The sequence below is a fragment of the Protopterus annectens genome, chromosome 16.part0, assembly GCF_019279795.1.
Source record: "Protopterus annectens isolate FY-2018-M chromosome 16.part0, PAN1.0, whole genome shotgun sequence".
Classification (NCBI taxonomy): Eukaryota; Metazoa; Chordata; order Ceratodontiformes; family Protopteridae; genus Protopterus; species Protopterus annectens.
Genome location: NC_056750.1, coordinates 815,968,338 through 815,992,325, shown reverse-complemented (window position 1 = coordinate 815,992,325; position 23,988 = coordinate 815,968,338).

The following is a 23,988-nucleotide window of genomic DNA, read 5'->3' as shown; positions in this document are numbered from 1 at the left end:
GCCTTTAGTCAACTGGTACTCTAGGAAAAAGGACTTCACAGCGCAACTCCAGTCCACCCAGTGCCCCCATCCTGGTCTACCTACACCATCCAGTTTACTTTTTTCTTCGTATTTTTTACAGTTTGTATTACTCTTCAGTTTTTCCTGTATTCATTCAACATATTTTAAAGAAACCATTTCTTTACCACAAAAAAAAAAAAATAAATAAATACTGGAAAACTGCCCCTGCTAGAGTGGCGCCCTAGGCTGACACCTAGTTGGCCTATGCCTAAGGCTGGGTATGTTACTGATCATTGTAAGGGGTCCTATTGCACCTTCTTTATCATTTGTCTTGTGTTCCCTTGTGCTAAGACTGCTATGGATGTATATGTTCTCATACTCCAACAGTCTCACAGCATCTGAAGACTTGAAAAGAATTAGGTCCTTGAACGTTGGGATGCCGTTTGAGTCTTTAAACCAGTTTTCACTAATAACGAGGTTCTTGCATCCTCCAAGCATGAAGAGCCACAAAGCTGTATTGTTTATTCTTGCTTTCAGCGTTAAGACAAGCCACAATCATTTCATTATTATTTTAATTAGTCATTCAGGATTTTGATTAATTTCACTCTGCCTAAAAGGCCATTTAGAGGACCACCCTTTAAATGACTGTATTATTCATCCTCACATTCAGTTTCTGCATTCAAAACATATGGGATGAAAGTATGACAATAGTCAATGTCCATTATCAACATCTGATCCCTGCACCTCTGGATCCAGGAACTATGGGTCTGAGGATTAATGTAGATTACACAAAAGATATAAGGATTTCAATTGTTCTATTAGAGAATCATAAAGATAAAAGGAAAGACCAACCCACCATAAAGCCTATCTCATCACATGGATCTGCTAATGAATTTAAGATGCCTGCACACTGTCTGACATGCCTTCACCAAAACCACTTGATATCCAATAAATCATGCTGGCTTACTTCCTGGGTTGAGCACAACAAAGTTGCCCTACAAACCTAGATGATGTAGCAACCTATAAATTCCCACATACTTTTCTTAGGCATTATAGACTCTGAACAAACCACCTTTGCTTGGTCTGTTTTATCCACCATTATTTGATAACTTATTATCTATCCCACAAATTACCCCCTTCTCAAGATTTGTGCCAGTTCTTAATGCCCATGAGTAAAGATTACCTGTAATGTATTGTTGCATATAAAGGAGTTTTAGTAACCTGTGTAAAGGTGACCTTATGAGAGCTTCCTGGTCAACTAATGTGTTGAACAGCCATTTTTCCTCATAATCTTTTCAAGGTTGCTGCCTTCATGGGTGATTGCATTAAAATGGAAAGTGCTATTTTGCCATGATTCTATATATTAAATGTTTTCTCTTTTCATTAATTCAGTCTACATTTTTATGCCTCTCTGTTTTTCCCATCAGTGTGAGGGAGACACTAATTCTTCATTTATACTTGGGTTTACAAGAACTCAGGATACTTGAAACATGAAGCAGAGCATGAAGGCCATAGCCAGCTGATTTGCATATCTAATTACATATGCAGTATATATTAATTCATGCAGTCAGCATGTACTGGTGGCAAATGCTTTGAGTGAAAGCAGCATGGGATTCTTTAATGCAGAACTTAAAAAAATTTTTTTAATTATCTGCATTCAAAAGTTAAGTGACTGGGCTGCATTCCTGGAGTCTCAGAGAACCCATCCAAATAGCTGAAACAAAATGCCCTTGCAACATAATTTCTAACAGTGCAATTGAAACAGAAGCGAAGGGGCACAAATACACAACTACAAGTGGGTGCTGCTGATTTTAATAAAGATGTGATCAAACTGAGTGACACGCCAGCCTGTGCAGCAACAAAGGCAAGCAATCTTAATGATTTATTGAACAAAAAAAAATCTTGAATTTACGATAAATAAAAAATAACTAACATTTGTTATAACATATATTAAAGCATTCTGTGGTGTGATTTACATGATTACAGAATTTGATACCTTTTGCAAGAAAAAAGACAATGTGCATATTTAAATAAACCCCAAAAAATGCAGATAGACCAAACTCCTTACAAATCAACTACTAAGTTGCTTGTATGTCTCGGTCATGAAACCATATGCTTAATTATCATATTTATCAGATAACAGTCTTAAATGTGGTAGTGTGCCATCTGTAACAACTTGGTAGTGTAAACCTTCAGATGACTGTGATTAGGGAAATGACTACCAGAAAACTAGTTACATTAATTGTGATATGCTAGGGGTCTGCATTAACTGGTCTTTTTTATTGGTGGTGTATATTGGACAGACTATAAAAGACTTGAACTGCTATCTAAATGAATCCAAACCACAGCACTAATCAGAAATGTAACATCCGAGGTGAATAAGTAAAAAGCAGATGTCTAGAAAGTCTGTGTGAGTAGTGCATTTAGTGAGAAATGGTTTTAAAAAGTTACGTTTGCACTGTCTAGACAACTACTCAGTTGCGTATTTCATATAATTAGCAGTGTCTGGTTTATTGATTTACCCAGTCACAGTTATAAATTGAAACTGAGGGGATCAAACCCAAGATTAATAGATACAGTTTGTTAGTAGTTCATAATCGTAATCCTGTCACTAAACTGACGATGTTTTGTAGCAGTATGTAATGGGAAGTAGTCAAGACTTTTATGAGCTTCAATTTCTGCCATCTCATACAGTGTGTTTGTAATAAATGCAGACAAACAACATTTAGTGAATGTTAAAGTATGTAGGGATGCAGAGTATATATACTCCATTATAAATCAGTATCCCAGCATGCTTAAATTTAATAAGCATGGTCTTTTAACTTAATAAAATGAATTTCTTTGCGGTGTGTTTTTGTATTTACATTTTTACTCCACTGCATGTATTACGTTTTCAAATAACTATAGTAGAGCCTAACATCTGTCATTTCTCTTCCAGATTCTTGTCACCATTTAGATTTAATGCTACATTTACCAAGTTATGTTTATTTCATTTTTTTTTACCCATAGTCTCAGTTAATCAGAGGTGTACCTTTAACAAGGGAAACCTGAAAGTAAATATAGTAATCCCTTTACAGTGTGAAAATAGAAGCTGATGAGATTCAAACCCAGGGACTCAGCATGACAGCCAAACACTGCAGTCTCTTTGCTGTAGTATCTATGGTTGACATATGGAAGTCAGAAGAAAAGCAGCATGTTCCTTATCCCCAAAAGTCTAAGTTCATATGTTTGTAGGTGTTTACTAGGCTAATAAACATGAGGGCCTTTGTAAGCCTAGCCATGCATTCCAAATCTCTGACAAGTTCTGTACCCTTGACAAGTGTAAGCAGGGGCTTGCGAGATGAAGCATTTACAAGACGTGGCAGTTTACAAGTAGGGACAAATGTCTCTGTCTATGATAAAGAGACCAAATGGCAACCCTCATTAACCCCCCCTCCTCCCGCTCCCCCTCCTTCTTAATACATCAGCAATATGACACATCAATAACAGATATTTAAAGGAAAAACCCAGAGCTACATTTCATCATAAACTAATCACAGACCAAACTTGTTCGCTGAGCAAAGAAGTAAGGCAGCATAGTACATCAGCCATCTGCAACTGTATAGTGGCTACAGATGATTTTGTCCACTGTCAAAAATGATAGTATGTCACAAGAGCCATCAAGCCACATTGCAATGGAATACATTGAAGTACCTGTAATGATCTCATTCATATAACAGGACATGCAGTCTTTTCATGGAGGAACTTTGTCCCTTCTTCTGCTTTCAGGCTTCTTTCATTATTTTGACCTTTTGCCATGGTCTCTCTCTTATTTCAGTAGAGGGAAGTAACTGGATTCTTTTCTCTGATCATTGGTCATCCATTCTCTTCCCACCATCTGCTCTTCTTTATTACATTCTGCTGTTGTCATGCTCCCAGTTCTTTGATTCACTGCTCACTTAAGAAAGTCCAATGCTTTTGTCACATTGTCGAGTATTTTCACCATCCCATGTGTATAAATCCTCAGATAATCTGGATATGTCATCCTTAGGGTTGCCACCATTCCAAATGCCCAAAGTGGGACATTTGTGCTACAAACATCAGATTTTGCAGGGCAAAACATACCCACGGCCAGTACAAAGGACAGAACTTCAGTTTTTTGCCTGAATAAAAGTTTATTCTTGTAGCATTTTACTTCCTTATTCTGTTTCTTATAACATTTAGGTGTTTCAGATACAGAATAACTGTTTTATGCAACTATTACATAAAATATAGAAAATAATTTTGGCCTAAAATCTCAGAACATTTGCCATTTTCTCACATTTTTTGCAGGACACAACTGCCCAAAGAGGGACTGTCCCGCGCAAAGTGGGACAGGTGGTAACCCTAGTCATACTCCAACAACACCCTCAATCTCTACATGTCCTCATAGCTGGGATTAATGATTCCTCTTCCACCTGGTTTTGTAAGACAATTCATAGCCTACAACTCCCTAATAGATTTTTTACAGCTACTGCCCTTGTACTTCTCTAGTAGCCATTAATCTTAGTATCCCGTTGCCTCATCCACTCATCAGAGTTGACAGCCCTGACCTCCAAGCAATGTAGCCTGGCTTCCACTGAATGAGCCCTGGCTTTGTTTCTCATTTTCTGCCAGAATGCATTGCATTAGTCCAGTGTGTTCATTCAGTACTTCTATCATTTTCCTCAGTTTCCTCAGTCCTCTTATCTTGCAACATTAAATTGCCCAGTGTTTGAGCAGTTTTCTCTTCACTGCTGTTGTTTTCCTTTGTGTCTTCTTTTCCCACTTTTCATGTTTTTCCCTGTCCAGGCCTGCCAGTGCATTTACTATCCTTATAAATCTCTCATTATCACTTCTTTTCTTATCTTTTGTGGAATTTTTATTATTTTTTTTGCACAGTTTTGCAGACCTCGGTGGTTCCAGCAGGGTGCCATACTGGAAGTCTCACTTCAGATCTACTTCTCAATCTGAAGTTTATGCTTTGGCTTCTGATCATGCAGTTCTTGTATGCGGAGAAGATTAAGTGGAAACTGCTTTCTCTACATAATCCCCACTTACATTTTTGGAATGACGTAATTGTCAAAATGTTGCACCCATTTGAACAATCTCAGAACTAACATTTCCATATTGCTGCTCTAATGGCTTTCTTAATAGTTTTCAGATACTATTCTCTGACTTCAAGCTGAGACTAGGACTGGTAACTGTGAGTTAGTTTGGCTTTTCTCAAGTAACAGAATCATCTGGTAAATTGATGTCCCACGTGCCTCCTTTAGCTAGCAGAATGAATAGTTACTGGATTCCACTGAGCAATTCTGAAGCCTCTTTTTGAAGGTAAGTAAAAATACTTTATTTTTATTAGGATCCATTTAAATTAAAGAAGTTAATCACTTAAAGGACTACTATGGGGAAACTGAAACAACATTTTTTTATCTTGTCTCGATGTTGTATTTGATATAAATCTCCATTTCGTATGCTAAGTAATTATTAATTTTTATTATCCTTTAATTTTAAACGGCCTGACACCTACATACCTGTTGATAAGATTTTGTTTGTGGTTAAGTATTCTCATCCACTTTGAGTCTACAGCAAACAATATTAAAGTGCCTTACCGTCACATGCAAAATCTTATTTCTATGCAGTTAAAAATGGTAATATTCAACATTTCAGCTTCCTTTCATAATTTCTAGTCATGTATTTACTACTGCTCAATGACTAGCAATTTTGTGTTCTTAGCCTTTGTTTATAGATGCTGTAATGAGCCATTTTAAAGTACATTGTTCTAACAATACTCTTCTCACATTTTCCCTTCTGTTATCCACAGGTATTATATTTAATTCCATTCCAGCTCAGCTGTTCCACCAGGTATGACAGCATTGCAGTATTTTCTGAGACTCTAGAGACTCAACAGATTTACAACCCCATGGACAGAAAGATGGCAGTGCAACAGTCACTTTACTATAATGGCTTTTCCTGGGCTAGAAATGCTAAGTTACTGATTTATTGCCCTAGTATTCAACATACCGTCCAACAATATTCCCAAGTAGAAATCTTCTTTCTTCATATAAATGACTTATCACCATATTTAAATTTAGCAAACATAGCTGGTAACATTTTTTATTCAAGTTAAATTCATTAGTCTAGTTAAATTAAAAAAAGGAACAATATACTGTATACAATTAGACAAATTGATTCCTTTACCCTTTTTGAATCAAAACTGAAAGCATTCTTAGCAGATAGATGGATATGCATTTGCTTACCTTCTGTCTAAAAGTATTCAGCCCAAACATTCTGATCTCTATTTATTTATTATTTGTCTTTTTAACCAGGTTAGTTCAACTGAGCCAATGGCCCATTTTCAGTGGAGACCCAAGGAGAAAACCTCCAACATAAAGATTAAAAGCATTACATATATAGAAGATTAATAAACAAGATACAAAATAATTGACATGCACTAGGCGAGGAAGGAAATAGGCTAAAAGGTTACATATTTACAAGCCAAAAAATAAAGTACATATGTGAGGAAGCAGAGTCAAATATGTATTTCCTTTAAATGGCATAGCAATAACAAGATAGAATTTTATATAAAATGAGTGGTTACTGATGGTCATGTACAGAGGGTAGATGTTCAAGGATGAAGTAGTGGACAATATATATGCCAGTATGGAGATACTATGTAAAATCCTTCCCTAAAATATAGAAGAGAAGCAATTTAGAGTGAAAATTGAGATATTAAGGAGGATTTAGGCAGGTTATATGCAATTAATAAATTAATAATACCTTGGATTATGTAGAACACAACTTACTGAAAACGACTTCTAAAATAACTTCATCTTCTTTAGCTTTTTCTTTTTTACCTAAACACATTTACTGTGCGACTGTATTTCTTACTTTCTCTTTTCCTTGTATCTTCTTTTTTCTATTTTTACTCTAAATTAATTTTCTTAAAATCTATTTTCCCTATGTCTAATGTATGTACTTTTCAAGTCTATTTTTATGTATGTGCTAATATTAACTTATTGTTTATGTTTTTATTGCAACTTTTGTAAATATTGTTTGTATCTTAGACTTTTTCTCCCTGGGCCTCAACTAAAAAGAGACCTTTTCTGCCCAGCTGCACTGTCCCAGTAAATAAATGCAAAATAAAATAAAATAAATATAAATAAATATTCCACATGATTTAATAAATTCTGTGTAGGCTCCATGTGGAGCCTACATGGAATGTACCCATGTACATGGCCACGGTTCTACCTCAGCAGTGCGCTATGCATATTAATGATGGCGTGCTGCTGAGGGAGAGCATAAGAACAGGGATATTGATTCTGTGTAGGCAGAAGTGTAGAGGCTGGTCAGATATTATGTACATGGTGAGGCTCATGTAATGTTCTGTGCTACTGTTGAAATGCGCTGCGTTTTAATAGTGTGTATATTAAATGTATAAAGTGCTGTGTTTTTTTTAGTTTTTATTTTTTTAATGGCCATTTACACAGAGCAGCATGGCATGCAGCAATGCCAAACCATGCTTACACATACACAGCAGACACCTGCCAGACATCTAAAAATAGAAACCAGATGTAATTAATTTATTTCAGCTTTTTGTTTACACCCAGTTAAGCACATTTGCATGGCACGCCACTATTGCTTAGTAGTATATGTGAAGGTATATTACTTTATATACTATCCAAGTAGCTAAATGGGTAGAGTGATGGTCTAATGTTTTGTAAGTCCTAGATCTGAGTCATTAGCATGCATATCATTTGTTGAATGCAACATAAAATGCTTTTTAAATTAAAATCTTTTTTTTTTTACTTTTGGGAGAGTTGTGCTGTGCTAAGCACTGTTTAAACATGGTTAACAGCTAATACTGTTTGCATGTTGCTAAACTTCACTAAAACCATGGTTCTGCAAGTTTTCATGCTGCTCAGCTTCGTTTAGCTGGTTTGCATGATGCTAAGTACCGCTGCAATTTTTGAATGTTGCTGAATTATGTGTAAGGGTGGGAAACAGCCTATACTAAGGCCAATAGGTGGGAATTCTGCATCATTGTTGGAGTCTGCCTATCTGCTGATATGCCAGGTGGTGTTGGAGAGGGTGCACTCTTTTGAGCGCAGAGATGGAGTGTGCAGGAGTCTAGGGTTTTTGTTCATAGGTTCATAGGTCCATAGGTAGGTACTAGGCTATCGGCCCAAGGGCCTAAGTAAGCCTAGCCAACAAAGTTCCCTGGCTTACGACAACCCAAGAAAGTTAATTTCCTGTGCCCCTGTCGAGCAGAGCCATACAAGTGATCCCTGGGGTGTATTTCCTATTTCCCATCCACTCATCAAGATTTTTCTTGAAGAGTGTTAATGAGGAACTTTGCTTGACATAGATGGGTAGCCTGTTCCAGAGTATAGGAAGTCTCTGGGACAGGAATCTATCCCTCCAGCAAGTCCTGTTTATTGTGGTGACAAGGTTTGGGTCCCTAGAGCATGTAGCTCAGAGGGATTGGGATTTCTTTAGGTGTAGCATGTCCAACAGCTCTGGGTTTGACATAGCTTTATATGTTAAGCAGAGATCACCTCAGAGTAGGCGATATGCTACAGAGTAAGGCTGGAGTTTTTTAAGACGATCAGTGTAAGGCATCTGTTTGAGGCCAGTAATTCTCTTTGTGAGGTACTTCTGTGGCCTTTCCTGCTGCTGCAGATGTCTTGTGAGGTACATTCCAAAAGGGGTGTTGTACTCTATAATGGGTCTAATGAGTGTCGAGTAGAGGGGAACAATGACCTCTTTTTTCAAGATGAGAACCCTTTTGTGATGAGGTGTGCCATGTAGAAGGATTTCCTGACTACTGTGGCAATGTGATTATCAAAGGAGAGACGACCGTCCACCTGGGTCCCAAAGTCTTTTATCACACATTCGGTGTTAAGAAGACAGCTGCCTATGTGGTAGTTCATGGGTACAGAGTTTTACCAAAGGGGATAACAATGCACTTTTTGGCATTGAACTTGAGGCCATGGCTCTGACACCAGGCATCTGTCTCAGTGAGGCCCCTCTGTAGGATGTCCACATCATTTGGGGACTCGACTATAGCTCCTAGTTTGCAGTCATCTTTGTTAGCCAGAGGCCTTCTGTGTTAGCCTGTATTTCAGAGAAGTAGATACCAAACAAAAGAGGTCCCAGGACTGAACCCTGTGGTACTCCACTTGTCAATGGTTTGAAGTCAGATTTGGAGTTTGCAACTTTTACAGTGTGGGTTCTGTCAGTGAGCCTATTGGCAACCCATCTTGTGACATAGGGATTTATACCTAGTTTAGTGAGTTTAGCTATAATTCCAGAATGGGGGATGGTGTTGAAAGCCTTGATGAGGTCAAGATAGGCTGTGTGAACCCTCGTCTATGGCTTTGGTGACTGCCTCAAAGAAGTCGACCAGGTTCAGGAGGCAAGATCTGCCTTTCACAAATCTGAACTGGGTGGGGTCCAAAGTTTGGAGGTTACAAGTGCCTTTGTTTATGAATTCCATGAAGATACATTCCATGGCCATGCAGACCAGGCTTGTCAGGCTAATAGGGAGACAGTTCCCAGGATGAGTGGTGGCTCCCCCTTTGTGGAGTGGGATAATTGTTGCTGTGCACCATTCAGTGGGCACAAAGTCTGATGTGAGACTATGACTGAACATGGTGCTTAGGTGGGGAGCCAGTTCGTTCTGAAGTTCATGTAAAACGCAGCCTGGGATGTTGTCCAGTCCCATGGATGCTGTGTTTTTGGCTTTAGAGAGTGCTGCCTTTACCTGTGAAGCTGTGATTACAGGGATCTGCATTCTTCCAGTATAGATATGGGCCCTTTAGGGGGTGAGAGGGAGGTAACATTAGCACTGAACCGATCTACCAGGATGTTGGCAATATCAGTTGGTTCTGCAATTTTTGTACCATTGTGCTGTAACTCAGAGCAGATCTGGGTATTGCCATTGAGATTTTTGACATAGCTATAGAATGCTTTGTAGTTGTCCTTAGAATCAGTGGCAACATTGTTTTCATAGCTAGCTTTGGAGGATCTTATAAGGAATCTCAGCTTCTTGCTGAGGCTGACCAGGGAGCTCCTCTACTCATGGGATTTTACTCTCTTTTGCAACAATTTCTTCCTTCTGTTGTAGAGTTTGTTTATGGCAAGGGACCACCAGATTGGCTTCCTTTTTTTGGAGAATAGCATCTTGGTTCTGTTTGGTATAGCACGATCCATGCACTTGTGTAAGTGCTTATAGAGTGCATTTGTGTAGGAGGATTCAGCAGTCATAACTGTATTGTCCATCTGTATGGGTGCCATGAAGTTCACCATTTCTGTCTTAAGAAGTATGAAATTGGCTTTGGAGAATTGTTTTACCATGGATTCCTTAATGGGGGTGGGGGCAGGATATGGATATAGTTGGGCTCGTCATACAGAATTATGAACCTAGGCTGCTGCAGGGTGCTTATCAGGGCTCAGACCATAAGGCTGAGGCCTTGGATCAGTTGTGCTACTGGTATCCCCCACACTGCTGAGCAGTGTCATCACCACTATGATGACCTAAAGCAGGGAAAAAGGGGAACATTGGACACCTGGGTCCAAGAGTCTAGGCCTGGCATGCCCCACAAACATGTAAGTATTTTTTCCACTGTTGTACCAAAATGCAGGCTGAATGTATGCAAAACTGGTATACATATCGGTGTGCTTTTCTCCCAACAGCTGCAGTTGAGAGGACTTACAATATTCAGTCCCATGCTGGGCACCTGGCCAGGTTGCGCCATGAGTGTTGTAATTATGGATATATTATGCTACCTGTAGTGTAATAAGCAATAAAGAATAAAAAAAGTGCTGTTATAAAGAAGAAACAATAAAAACTGTAGTGCAATAAATGGAGAATTAGAAATATAGTGCAATAAATGGGCAATTAGAACTGTAGTGCAATAAATGAACAATAACAACTGTATTGCAATAAACAAGAAACTTATCAGCTATACCAATAAAGTGTTAAGCAACATTGTGGCTTCCTAAATAAATCTGTCTTACTATTTACAGCATGGCTGTATTCATCGCATGGGTGTTCTACTGTCACTGCAATCAAGTGTAAAATTGTATTAGCTCTACAATGCAAAAGATGCAAAAGGAATGTCCTGTAAAATGTTTTTCTCAACTAATGGTATAGTTCAAGTTGTCTCCACACCAATTTCAGTCACATAATGCTCGCATTTTCTTCTACTCCAGGAACAAAAGGTATATGGCTGAAGTAGTCCACTTTATGAGCAGATAGTGTATGTAGATTTCACAGAGAATTATCAGCAATACCATTAAAGTATTAACTAGCATTGTGGGTTCCTAAATAAATCTGCCTTAATATTTGCAATAGGGCTGTAGTCATTGCATGTCTGTTCTAAGTTGTTGCAGTCAACTGTTACATTATTTGCAGATCTCCTCTGCAGTCACAGTTATTGGGTTCTACTCCCATGCCTGCCAGCTAAGGCATGATGCCTGTCTAGTTTACTTAATGTACACAAACATGCCTCTCAGCTGTCACAATTTTTCATAATGTAATTACAACTGCCTAATCTGTCTGTTCCAAGATTACCACATAAATGATTAAATGGAATGCTATATATTTTCAAATCCATTTACATAACACCTTGGTAGTTATGTAAGTCTGCATTATGTGAAACTGTTCTGTATAGTTGTGTACCTGCATTTGTTACTGATTGGCCCATACTGTCCCATCCTAACAGCTTGAGAGGTAATAATGTGCTGCGTCAGCTATAAAAGAGTTGCAGTCACTGTACTCACAACTGACACTGTATACCTATACAGGTTTGTAGTTGTAGTCTGTGTAATAAGATTACCTGCGAGGTAACTAATGGTATGTTTTTCTCTCTCTACCCACCCCTTATGTTCTTTAATTTATTATTATTATGATTTTATATCAACACATTTTGTTACACTAACTGTTTTACTGGCCTTATGGTTTAATTCATACTGGTTTGACGTCAACATACTTACTCTTATGTTGCTTAATGTTTTGTTCCACATAATATACTTTAATATGTATTTGCATTAATAAATATTATGTTCCATTCTGTTAATACTAACATCGGTTTGGTTAATACTAACTTTAACGTATTGCTATACCTACTTTACTACAGCATGTCAAGGTCAGACAGTTCCTTGTGATCTGCATACCGTGCCTCCCCCAGCCGTGGAACCAGGTCCCAGCATGTCTGGAACTCAGCCTGGTGGTGCCACCTCTGCTTCCCCTGCACTACCTGTGGCATCAGGTAGTACCACCCCACGGGACAGGGATGGGTCCCCATCTGGGATCAGTGGTGGAGGGGGAGTTGTCACCTATGATGAACTGCCGGGTTTGGTGCACAGGTTAATTTACCATGGGTTTGGATGATGGCTGCTTCAGATGGAGTGCATGCTGGCCACCCTGTTGGGGCAGGCTCACATTAGAGCCCAGACTCTACCACTGCCACCCTTGGGGCAGTAACGGAGCAGTGTTGACAGTCCTATGGGTGGGGATGTGAGTCACGCTGCTACCTTGTGGAGGTACATGGGACTGAGATTACAAAACACCCTCCCCATCTAAGCTGTTTACCCCACTCTTGTGCCACACACCACCCCTGTCTGCTGCCTTGTCTGTCTTGTCTGTCTGCAAAAGATTCCTCACCTACCCAACTTACATCCTCCACATGTACCTATGTCCCTCCACCAACATTCCACTTTCACCTTAAAAAAGACACCTCTCCCAAAAAAAATTGCCCCATACATAGCTCTCCATTTCACACACATATCCACTGGGCATACATAATTTGGTCCAATTGGCTTAACAATGCAATTATGTTGTCCTCACCCCCCTCTCTCTGGGGATGTTAGAGTCCAAAGTCATCTACAAATTCTGTCAAAGTGCACAGTTGTTGCTGTACAAGAAATGGATAGCTATACTTCTTTCCTACACCCTTCCTGCACATACCTACCTGCCTTCACTATGTTTTCCCCATGCTTGCACCCCCCCCATTTCACCACTTTATCTCCCCATTTTTCTTTTCTTTATATATTTTTAGCACAACGTGCATGATGTGCCACTTTCCACAGCTTCACTAAGCTCAGCTAAATAGAGCTATATTGATATATGTGTTTTAAATAATAAACATGTGCAAAATAAATACCTGTTCCCTACTTCAAAACCATGACCATTGCACTTGGAGGGTGCTGCACTAACCTATCATGCCACATAGCTTTTATAACCAAAACATAGTAATTGCAGGTTACGGTTGCATGTTTCTGCATATCTGTGCATCCCGCAATGCCATACAAACTTGCTTAAAGATAAATGGAAAAATCTTGATTGCACCTTGAAGTCTGGTGCAACAGTACACTACTAGAAAGACAAACACACAAGAATGGATGTAAGTAAGGTCTCTAATAGCAGTTAAATGTCCTCTTTTCTCAGCAACATTTACAAGTACACCTGCAAAGGCATTACTGGCAAAATACATGTGCAACAGGGACCTTGGTGCAGAAATACATCCATATAAAGCCAAGCACATAATGATGGCTGTAAAAATAGTATGCCACAGCCTGTATGTTATTGTGTCTTTCAGCTTTTTCCTGGTTAGGGGTCGCCACAGCGGAACTCCGGTCTGCTAATGACTGGCAGTAGATTTTTACATGCCGAGTTGCCGGCCCTGATGCACAACCTTCAATGAAGGTACGCCCATTCACGCATGTCTCCACACAGAAGATGCTCTAGCTGAGAATCAAACAGGACAACATCTTACTGTGAGGTGACAACGCTACCGCAGCACCACAGCCTGTATGTGTGGACTTCTATCCTACAAATACACCTGTCATAATGATGACACAGTAGCTCAGTCTGTTAAATGCTTTGCACGCAGTACATTTTACCACACACAGTACTGGGTTCAAATCCAGTGGTGAGCAGCATTTAAATAACATTATTGTGAAGCCAATAATTAATCACTGAGTCATGCACTCTTTATCCACACAATGCATTACAAATTAAATGTCTGCTTGTCACTGATGGAAGTCATAGGCCTGCAGATGGGAACACACTTCACATATCTCTATAGCAAAACTAAGTGCATAAAGTGTCAGATCATACATTAAAATGCATTCACAAAGGACTTTAACTCAGGTAATACAAATGAGACTCACTACTATCAGTGCAGTACACAATCCTTTCAAACTCACAGGGCAGATTAGCACAGCTGAACAACTAACATACACATATGCAGTCCTTGCTTGTAACAAGGACTGCCGGCATGCACATTCCAAATGAGTAACAGACTGTAACACGTGGCCTGACAGTTGCCCAAATGGTGGAAAAAATGTTATATTTATCCCCTGTGTTGCTCAAGGACACAACAAACATGTAGCCTTGTACTCTGTTAATGATACCATTACCTAACATAATTACCTTAAACATATGCCTTAATTGGAGTGGAATGGCTACCCTCACTCTGGCTCTGCCTCTACTTCAAGCTGCCACAGCTTACACAGTTACATCTATAGCTTGTTGTCCTCCAAAGTGTTCACACTCTCTGCCTAAGCCAATTACCTGCAGCAGCAGCTGCAGCCTGTACCACACATACATCTCTAGGTAACAGTAGCTTCTACAGACCTACCCTCTGTGATGACGTAGTCTTCCCACCCCAGTAATGTCTAGCACAACATATCAGAAAGGGCTTGTAATATACATGAAAGCCATATATCTTGTTCAGTGGTTGCATGTCATTGACTGATGATAGTGCAAATCAGCTGTGTTACCTGCAATTAGCATTTCATAACCACAGATTGGTTAAAAGGCAATCGCCTGCTAATCAGAAACATGTTAAAAGGCAAATATTCTGGCTAGGGGGAGCCATTCTGTATGAGTCATTCTGCACACAGAAGACACAGTTGCAAAAACTTAAATATCACCACATATCAACAGAGGAGTTTTGCACTCTAGTAGATATGTAACATTTTTGTTGGATGCAGATCTTGGATGCAGATGTGTGAATATACTTAGGGGGAATGGGGGTTACAGCATTAAGCCTTTCTTAGAACTGTGATAATGACATGTCAGTAATTTCCACATTTGTTACACCTACAGAGGATGTACAATACATCAAGGGTGGAATGTTTTTGTCAATGTGGTACACTGTTCTCTTGGGACTGTCCATTTATAGTGGTTGTAACAGCACACATATTTGTTTAGCACTGTTGTTTTGACATATTATCAGGGGGGATGCCCCTAGGAATCACACTACAATAGACTCTAGTGTTGGGTGCATGATCATACAGCAGTATCTGTCATGGCACCCACTGGAATAGCTGACTATTGCTAGCATCTTTGTTGTATCCACACACTTAGTATGTTTGCACACTGTGGAATATGACATGTCTGAGCAAGCAGTGAATACTGCCAGCCATTCTGTTCTTGCTGTATTTCTACAAGTGTACTTCCACGTATGTCATCCTGACATTTATTCCCATTCTGTTGTCTTTCAGAACACATGTACCCAAGACACCATGCACCTTTCAGGGATGTGGAGAATGAGATTATACTTGAAAGCCTCCAGCAACACCATGAACTCCTATTGTCCAGGGGAAGGCAAAACCAGGAACAGCAGACAGCATTGGGGGCTGACCTTGTCCATGACATGAATGCTGCAAGTCATCAGAGCAGGGCATATGAGCAGGTCTGACACTTTGCAATGGACATTATCAATGCTGCACACAGAATAGCAGCAGATGTAGCCAGGGATTGTGGCATCACTGGTGGAGGGCCTGCAGAAGAAGAACCATTCTCAGCCACTGAGGAATTCCTGGCAAACCTAGGCACACATGGCAACTCCCAGGCATCCATCACACCGTACATCATGGATGTGGGTGCCACAGTTTCCATGGCACAGGAGTATGCAGATAATCTTAGTTTGATCACCATTGCAATACTGTAGTATTCAGTGTGTCAGGGTGTACATACTCTCACATGGGTGTCAGGCCTGTGTTCTTTGTGGGTGGAAGGGTTTAACTGCAATTTGACTCTCCTGCTCAGATGTTGACCAATATAATAATTAAAATAGTAGTTACTGTAAATGAGAGATATATGGACATATTACTTTGTTGTGGTGCAACATGCAGTGGTACTGACATTACCTCTCCCTCTACTTTTCACAGGTCCATCAGGTATCAGACAAGGCCGTGGTCCTGCTCCTGGTAAGTGCAACACTGTTTTGTTATAGATGTAGGTTTACAGAAATGTAGTTCCTAAAGTGGCATCCCAGGCCTGCTGCCTGGAGTGCTGTACTGTCACCATGATTGTCAACTGCACAGATATTTTATGAATGTACACATTACAGTCATATGTATGCCTTGTAGGTGTTCCCACACTGATAGATGTGACAGTATTGTCAGGAAATTGCAGATTGCAATATGTGTCAACTGTGCAGAGTCTTTACAAATGTCAAAAGTAAACCTCACTTTTACAGATGAAATTGCTGTGTAAAGAGCATTTATTTTCAAGTAACTACAGCTATTAGTGTGAATAGTAATGTCTTATTGTTCTAATATATGGTTCGGGTTTCAACAGGTCTGCAATAGTGCCACCAGTGTATAGAGCTGTACATTTATTGCAACATAGTACTGCAGAGCAGAATAATGTAGGTATTAATGTTCTGCTTTTTCGTCTCTTATCACAGGTGACCAGGGAGAGTTGATCTCTGTCCCCTACACAACCTGATGTCAGTGTCTCTTCAGACTTTGATGATGATGGCGGCCACAGTGAGGTACAGGTGGAGGTTTCAGGGACTGAATATGTCCCAGAGGTTAACATCACTCTTCTGCCCTCATTATCACAGCACACAGTCAGTATTCCTACACATACCCAGTCCCCAGAGGCTACAAATATTGGACAGTCAGTCGGTGAGGGCAATGAACAGGAAAGTGTGGCAACTAAGGCTCCAGTGAGCGTAGATACTGGCCATAGCCAGACAGCTGGTGAGGTTCCACTCAGGCAGATTGATAAGGGTGTTCGTAGGATGCCTGCTGTCCTTCTATCACTGTTGTAGGTGTCACATCATGGTTCTCAAAGAAACTCCAGATGTATGCTCAGGGTTATGGATGCTGCACAGTCTGACATCCATGACTGCCTCCACTACATTGGTGACACCCTGGATCAATTCACTGATGCAGTGGACAGAAGGTGGGTTGAGAGAGAGTAAATACAATTTTTCATTACCCCTTGTTTTTAGATCTGTATAAGCATTAGGGTTTAACAACATGACTACATTAATCAAAATGTTTATTAACTGTGGTTTAAATTGTCTTATTTCTTTACATTTCTTGATTCTAAGGAAAAGTTTTTAAAAATTGTGGCACGGTTTTTATTGTAATGAATTTTTAGACTCCATTTGTCATAATATTTATTTTAAACAAATGTTTGCACATTTTTCTATTTATTGTCCATTATTCCTTTATTCATACACTTTCATGTTCCCCATACTTGCACGATGTTTATTTCAACAATTTTAACACTACTAACTTAATACCATTTAACATAAAATTTCACAACTTATTTATTACATTTATTATGATTATAACATATTTATTTAATAAATAAATGATCAATAATTTTTTATTTATATTTATTTCAGGCGATGTTCGATACAAAACATTCTATTATTATGAATTATTTATAGTTCACTGGACGCACAGAAAAAGCATTCCCAGTGGTCTAAACCAATTAAAGTACACATTACATTAACACAGATTCTTTGCTATAATGAAATGAATTTTTGTATTAAACTACGCTATTTCACATTTTTTTAATACTTTTTACTGTCTCCCATAGTATCTAACATTAGTTGTTGAATGTAAGTAAGGATTGGTTTGTTTCGACAACAATTATGTTCACCAGGATGTACTTTATGGTGAGCAATTCATAAAGCTAATTATTTTAACTTTTATATTATATCTTTTAACAACTCTGAGCACGATGACTTGTGCCCGTTTTATGTATTCAATAACAGATTTATACTGTTTTCTGTTCGTGCAGTTCATTTATTTTGTATTACAATAAAGAAATCTACTCATTGAACGTAGAAGATTTTTTGGACTCCCATTGTGAAGAGTTAATTGGATCGTATCAGTGCACTTGCTTTTCTTTCTTTGGCTTTTTGGGTTGAGAGAGTGTCTGTCTTGGAAAGCACAGTGTCTGTGCTGGAATGTGTCATTGGAGTTGAGTGTCGGCATTGTGGATGTAGGTCTGCAACCCCATCTGCTGAGAGTCCACGTGGCCATGCACAATCATGCTCCTGCAGTGACAGTACACCCAGAACTACAGAGGGGAGTGTGCTGTCCACACCAAGATGTGGCAGGCTATTGGCACATGGTCCTTGTTGGCATTCCCATGGATTACATGGTCCCAGCAGACAGCAGTCACTGTCAGGCACTAGCACCGCTTCTGACCTTGGGCATGGAGGTGCCAGTGCAACTCCTGACAGGGCCAGTTTCTATGTTCAGGGCTGGAGATTGTGAACTGTCAGCTCTACCATGCATGGGTCAAAGCTGTCCAACATACACACATATAGGGCTAGCAATGAGCTTGACTGTGTACATGCACACACTCACACACCACTATCAAATGCAGGTCACCTACAGACACACACACACAGCACAATTCAATGGTCCACCTTGCCTGCTTCCCTTCCTGACATACATACATGCTGTCAACCTTTTGGGTCAGCCTAGGCTTCCTACACCCCCACACAACACCCTGTGCAAGTGATGATACCTGTGCCACATCCCTGTCATTCTCATCATCAGTGCCAGGAAATGAAGCCATGTGTCTGATGACAGGGTGACTATATAAATTAACATGCACTTGTGTAATGCATTGTTTAGCCATGCCACTTGTAGTGGTTACTGACAGATACTGTATGCTGACATCTGTAATTAGTAAGCCACATAATTTCATGTTCCTTACGTTGTATGATGTAGTAATGGCTGTATACTTGCACAGTGAAAGGTGTGTCATGGACGTGTTTCTGTTTCTTTTTCAGGATTCTGTTGGGAATACCTATGGACACACAGCAGCAAGACAGCCATAGATGCCACAGTACGGAATATACTGTCAACACAGAAGAAATATGTCCTCAGCAATGTACAGCACTATAGTTGCATGACTCCATAGGTCCATATGTGTGTAACAGGCTAACAAGGACAATGGCCTCATTCAGTGTACTCATGCATCCCTAATCTGTGCAAAGTTCAGATACCCTTGATTAAGTGTCATCAGGGTGTTGGGAGCTAACACATCTACAAGTGTTGTGCTGGGGATGACGTATCTTTAAATTTCCTGTATCCAGTACAGACATTTGTCCAACAACAGCTATGATTGTCGTATTCCAACACATGACGTGTCACAGCAGATGTGTGCTTTACATGCATGTGGGGTCTTTTACATATAGGGTGTACTGTCTGTGGACATACCTATTTCCCCAACATGTAGTATTTATACCACAGTGATGGTGTAGATATGTAGGCCGGGTAAGACATGTGTTAGTCTTGTCATGGATTTGCGGGAGGTACACAGTGGGATCTGACACCTCCCTGTATGGCAGCCATACACATCCCCTCCAAAGCATTTATGAGACAGACTACACATGCACAGTCAATACATGAACTCCATAGGACATGTTATCTGCAATGTGTATAGCAGTACCATGGAACCTGTGTGGCTGATACAGTTGTAAGATATGCTTGTGTAGTGACATACCAAGGGTACCATTGTACACAATGATAGGTGTGATGAGTGCCACCTTCACTATGGCAATGACAGTCTGGGAGTTGCATTACAGTCCTGTCTGTTTATGATGTATAACATTGAACACATTCCCACATCTCACCGACTACTGAATGTCAAAGGCTACATTTCTCCCTGTGTCCATACGTCCATGAGTAATGGCTCAATTGTGTATGGTGTGTGGACACTACTATATTTCTCAGGAGTAGATGACTTTCCAAAGGATAGTATTGTGCAGTCATTGCCATTTAGTATTTTGTCAGTGGCTCAGACCACAACTGAATGTTTGTCACAGGCCATTCTGGTTAACTGTTGGTTCTGTGTGGGATTCAGTGACAGCTCCTGATATGCAATGACCTGTTAATGTAGGCAGTCAGAGGGCACTAACCGTGGCTGTGACAGCAGAGAGGGAATGGCTAGAAGGCGTATGCCATCAATGATGTCTGGGGAAATCCACTGGTGACTGGTATCATTGCAGCTTAGGTCTCCCAATGATATCTTCCCAGATTATGAGTGTCAGAAATTTGCCTACCCACCATCTGTCATAAAACGTGGTAGATAATCCACACAGTTTCCAGCAAGGCCTGCTGGCCTAATATTGTCAAACACCTTGTCAGGCCATGGTAGGTAAAGTAAGTAATATTCCCATCATCCACTGCATAGTATAACACTCAATGGGGTCCACCAGTTAGAGTAGGAAGGCATGATTTGGCCTTGAGCATAACAAACGGTGTGTGGTCCAGTGTCAGTAGGTGTATGACACTGTTACTGCTCGTATCCATGCTAACTCCTATCATGGCATTTCATGTCACATGACTCAGAGATCTGGGGGCACTGCTTGGCACTACATGCTAGTTGTCCTTTGTGCAACTAAGTATTGCAGTTGCTTCCAGCATGTTCCACGAAGAGAGCTATCCAAGTTGTGTATACAGAGTGCAGACAAACATGTTACAGAAGTGTAATATGTATACTCTTTGAAGGTAAGGTTGGGGTTTTACACAGGTATTCTGCAGTTAAACACTACCCAAGCAGTGTGTTCTGGAAGGACACAATTACCTTGTGAAGACTGTAGAAAGCAAGGGAGTCCACATAATTGCCAGTGTCTGGCAACTACTAATGCTGGTCTCACTGGCACCACTCTCATATAGGATACCATGCTCCAATACATTTTTGTCATCACACGCAACAGGGTACTATGAAGCCCATAATGACAAGCAGAACACAGCCTTTTTAATCATCCACATAGCTGTCCCACAGCATGAAAGCCTCTGTAGGGTTTCACATACCCTTTTCCAAGCAGATGCCTTGATTAGCAACCTGGGAAATCAGTTGGCTTTTGCATGTGTTATGCTATCTGTTCCAGGGTTAGCAGTATGTCACTAGGGAACTGACAAGAGGGGGGTTGTTAGCACTGCTGTAGTGCCACAATATAATGTACAATGTCAATTGACATAGATGTCCAGTCTTGCTTTAACAATCAGCACACTGCCAGTGAGCCATTGTACGTGACACTTACACAGCACGTCATGCATCCTGCCCTTCAACACATTACTTATGCATATCTGCATGACATGGCTGTGAGGCCTACTGCAGTGGACTGGCCACCATTGGTCAATGTGTGTCCACCTGCCACATGTCCTAGGCATGTCATACTGTAGAGTTAGGTACCCGACACACATGTTTGTCTTCCTACATCATATCAGACAACAACCAGTGTGCTGTCTAGTTGCTTGACAAGCATTGTACGCTTGCAAGACCAACATAATGTCAGTAAAGTTGAACAAGTCCACTATGCATGCATGGGCATCTACATCTTCACTCCAAGGTGTGCCTACAAACACTGTATTTTAGGCTATCAACCTCAAAGGTGTAGCAGAAAAACCCTACCTTTGCAGGACCTGCTGCTGAGGAGTTGGGAGTGTCCCCACTCCTCTTTTCCTATGACACACAAATACAATATGTGACAGATGTGACTGCATTTTAAACCTTGCTGCCATGGTGTCTCCAACAGTAGTCATTACATATGCCAATGAACATTAAGCCAGCATGCATAGCTCACATCCTGCACCACCTGCACCCTCATCACACACCCTTGCATGTTTGCAGCTCTTTATCAGACACATTGCCAAACAGACACCTCAGAACATCCTGCCTCTGGAGTGCACAGTACACATAATACTGCATGTGCCACTCTCTCACCGGTCAAACACCCAAGGCTAAACACAAAATCACACCTCTTAGTCAGAGGTGATTACATTGTGAGATACATTGATGTCTGCATCAAGTGGCTACATATGGGACAGGGGACAGATAGCTGTCTGTGGGTTTAAACAATTGGCCTTACTACACATTGCTGCAAATCAAGAGATATCAGTTAAAATGCTGACATCCTAGTTCCTGCAGGTCTGTACAACTAGAGATATCTGTCACTGGCCTGCATGCAGACACATAACTGTGCTTAGCTAGTCTGTGTCACTCAAGGGTATGTGCATACCTTGCAGCTGCAGTTGACACTCACCTGAGATGATGGCTCCATATACATGGAAATTGATGGAAGTCAGTAATTGCCTTAACATGTGCTGTCATTGTCAGGGGATCTACTACATGTCTGCCTGGGATGCCTTGCTCAACAGACATCAATGCTTCACCAGTGATGGTGTTCATCTCTATACCTGAGATTTGGAGCAATGCCCATGGCTAATGACACCCACAATGCAAATCAGATGCACTGTTCAGGGAAAAGTTAGCAATGAGAACACCATCTGTATACAACATCAAAGTTATGGTGCTACACAATGGGTATGGCAGCACTGAACCCCACTCTGTGGATTGTGTCCCCACCCTGGATTATGCAGACATGTATACAGTCACGGACATCTGGTTCAAGGCTGTGGACAGTACCACAGCCATACCAGACTACATGTCCATCCACATCTTCACACCACAAAATTACAGTGTTCAAGGTAATGCAGGTGGTGTATACATACCCATTAAAGGTAGGTTCACATTCAGATTTTGTGAAACACTGTGATTTCCTGGAGACACTGCAGGTGCCATTCAGTACTGGAAGGGCACATAATCAAGCAATAGCTGGCTACTGGAGCAGCTCCATATATCCAGACACCCATTGTGAATATATGTATGTATATGTGTCTACCAAGATATATCAGTATGCCATGTTGTGGGGTGGCATTAAGTGACCACCAGCTGTGTTGCTTAGTTGTTCTGCAGCTCACTTGCCCAAAGGTTAGTCTAGTCCTTAACTACAATGTCCCGGAGCAGTGCTGTGACATGTCACCAAGGGGAACTGATGTATTGCAACATATATTTAACCAATATGGGTAACCACTGCAGCCCCAAATGTGAGGTCCTCCCTGGTGGGATCTGACCACAGATTAGTGTAATTAAAACTACCAGCAGTAACCCTCGCTTGCAAACAATACAGACATGTATATAACAAAGCCATTTATTATCTCCTGTGGGATGGTTTACTTAGCTTGACTGCACCTCCCCCTCTGATGAGATGGCATGTACGCAGAGCTATACACCCATGCATTATGCCAGCTGTTTTACAACTGCATGAACTTGGCTATACTCATCAAGAGGAACACAGGCTCTTCATGGCACAACAGACCTGCCTGGCAGACAACTGCCATTATCAGGCTGTACAATAGGAGGTGGGCATTGCTGAGTGACAGTTGGGATGAGGGTGCTCCCCCTAAAATGATGACACAACCTACTCAACTACAACAACCACATAGTGTTGTGATGTTGTGTAGACACAGTAAGTGACAAAATTAGCCACACACACAAAGCAGAAACACAAAGCACAGTGTAGTTACATGTTTAACCCCAAAGCACATGCCCAGATTGTCAGTGAACTCATACTTAATGATGCCACATAGAATGGGTCTGCACCCATAGCTAACTTGCAGTCCCACATGTTCTGCATCAACTTCACCCCCCTGTCCCCACCATATGTGACACATGACATTCCTACAACCTGTCTCATAACGTCCATATTTACACAGCAGGCTGTAACTGGCCTCTATATGGAGGATACACAGCATTTATTGGAGATGCTAACATCCCAGGCTGCATCCTACATGGGATGTGTCATGGACTACGAACACCATTGGGAACACCTTTCAATCATACTGAAACCACTGGCTGAACCCCAG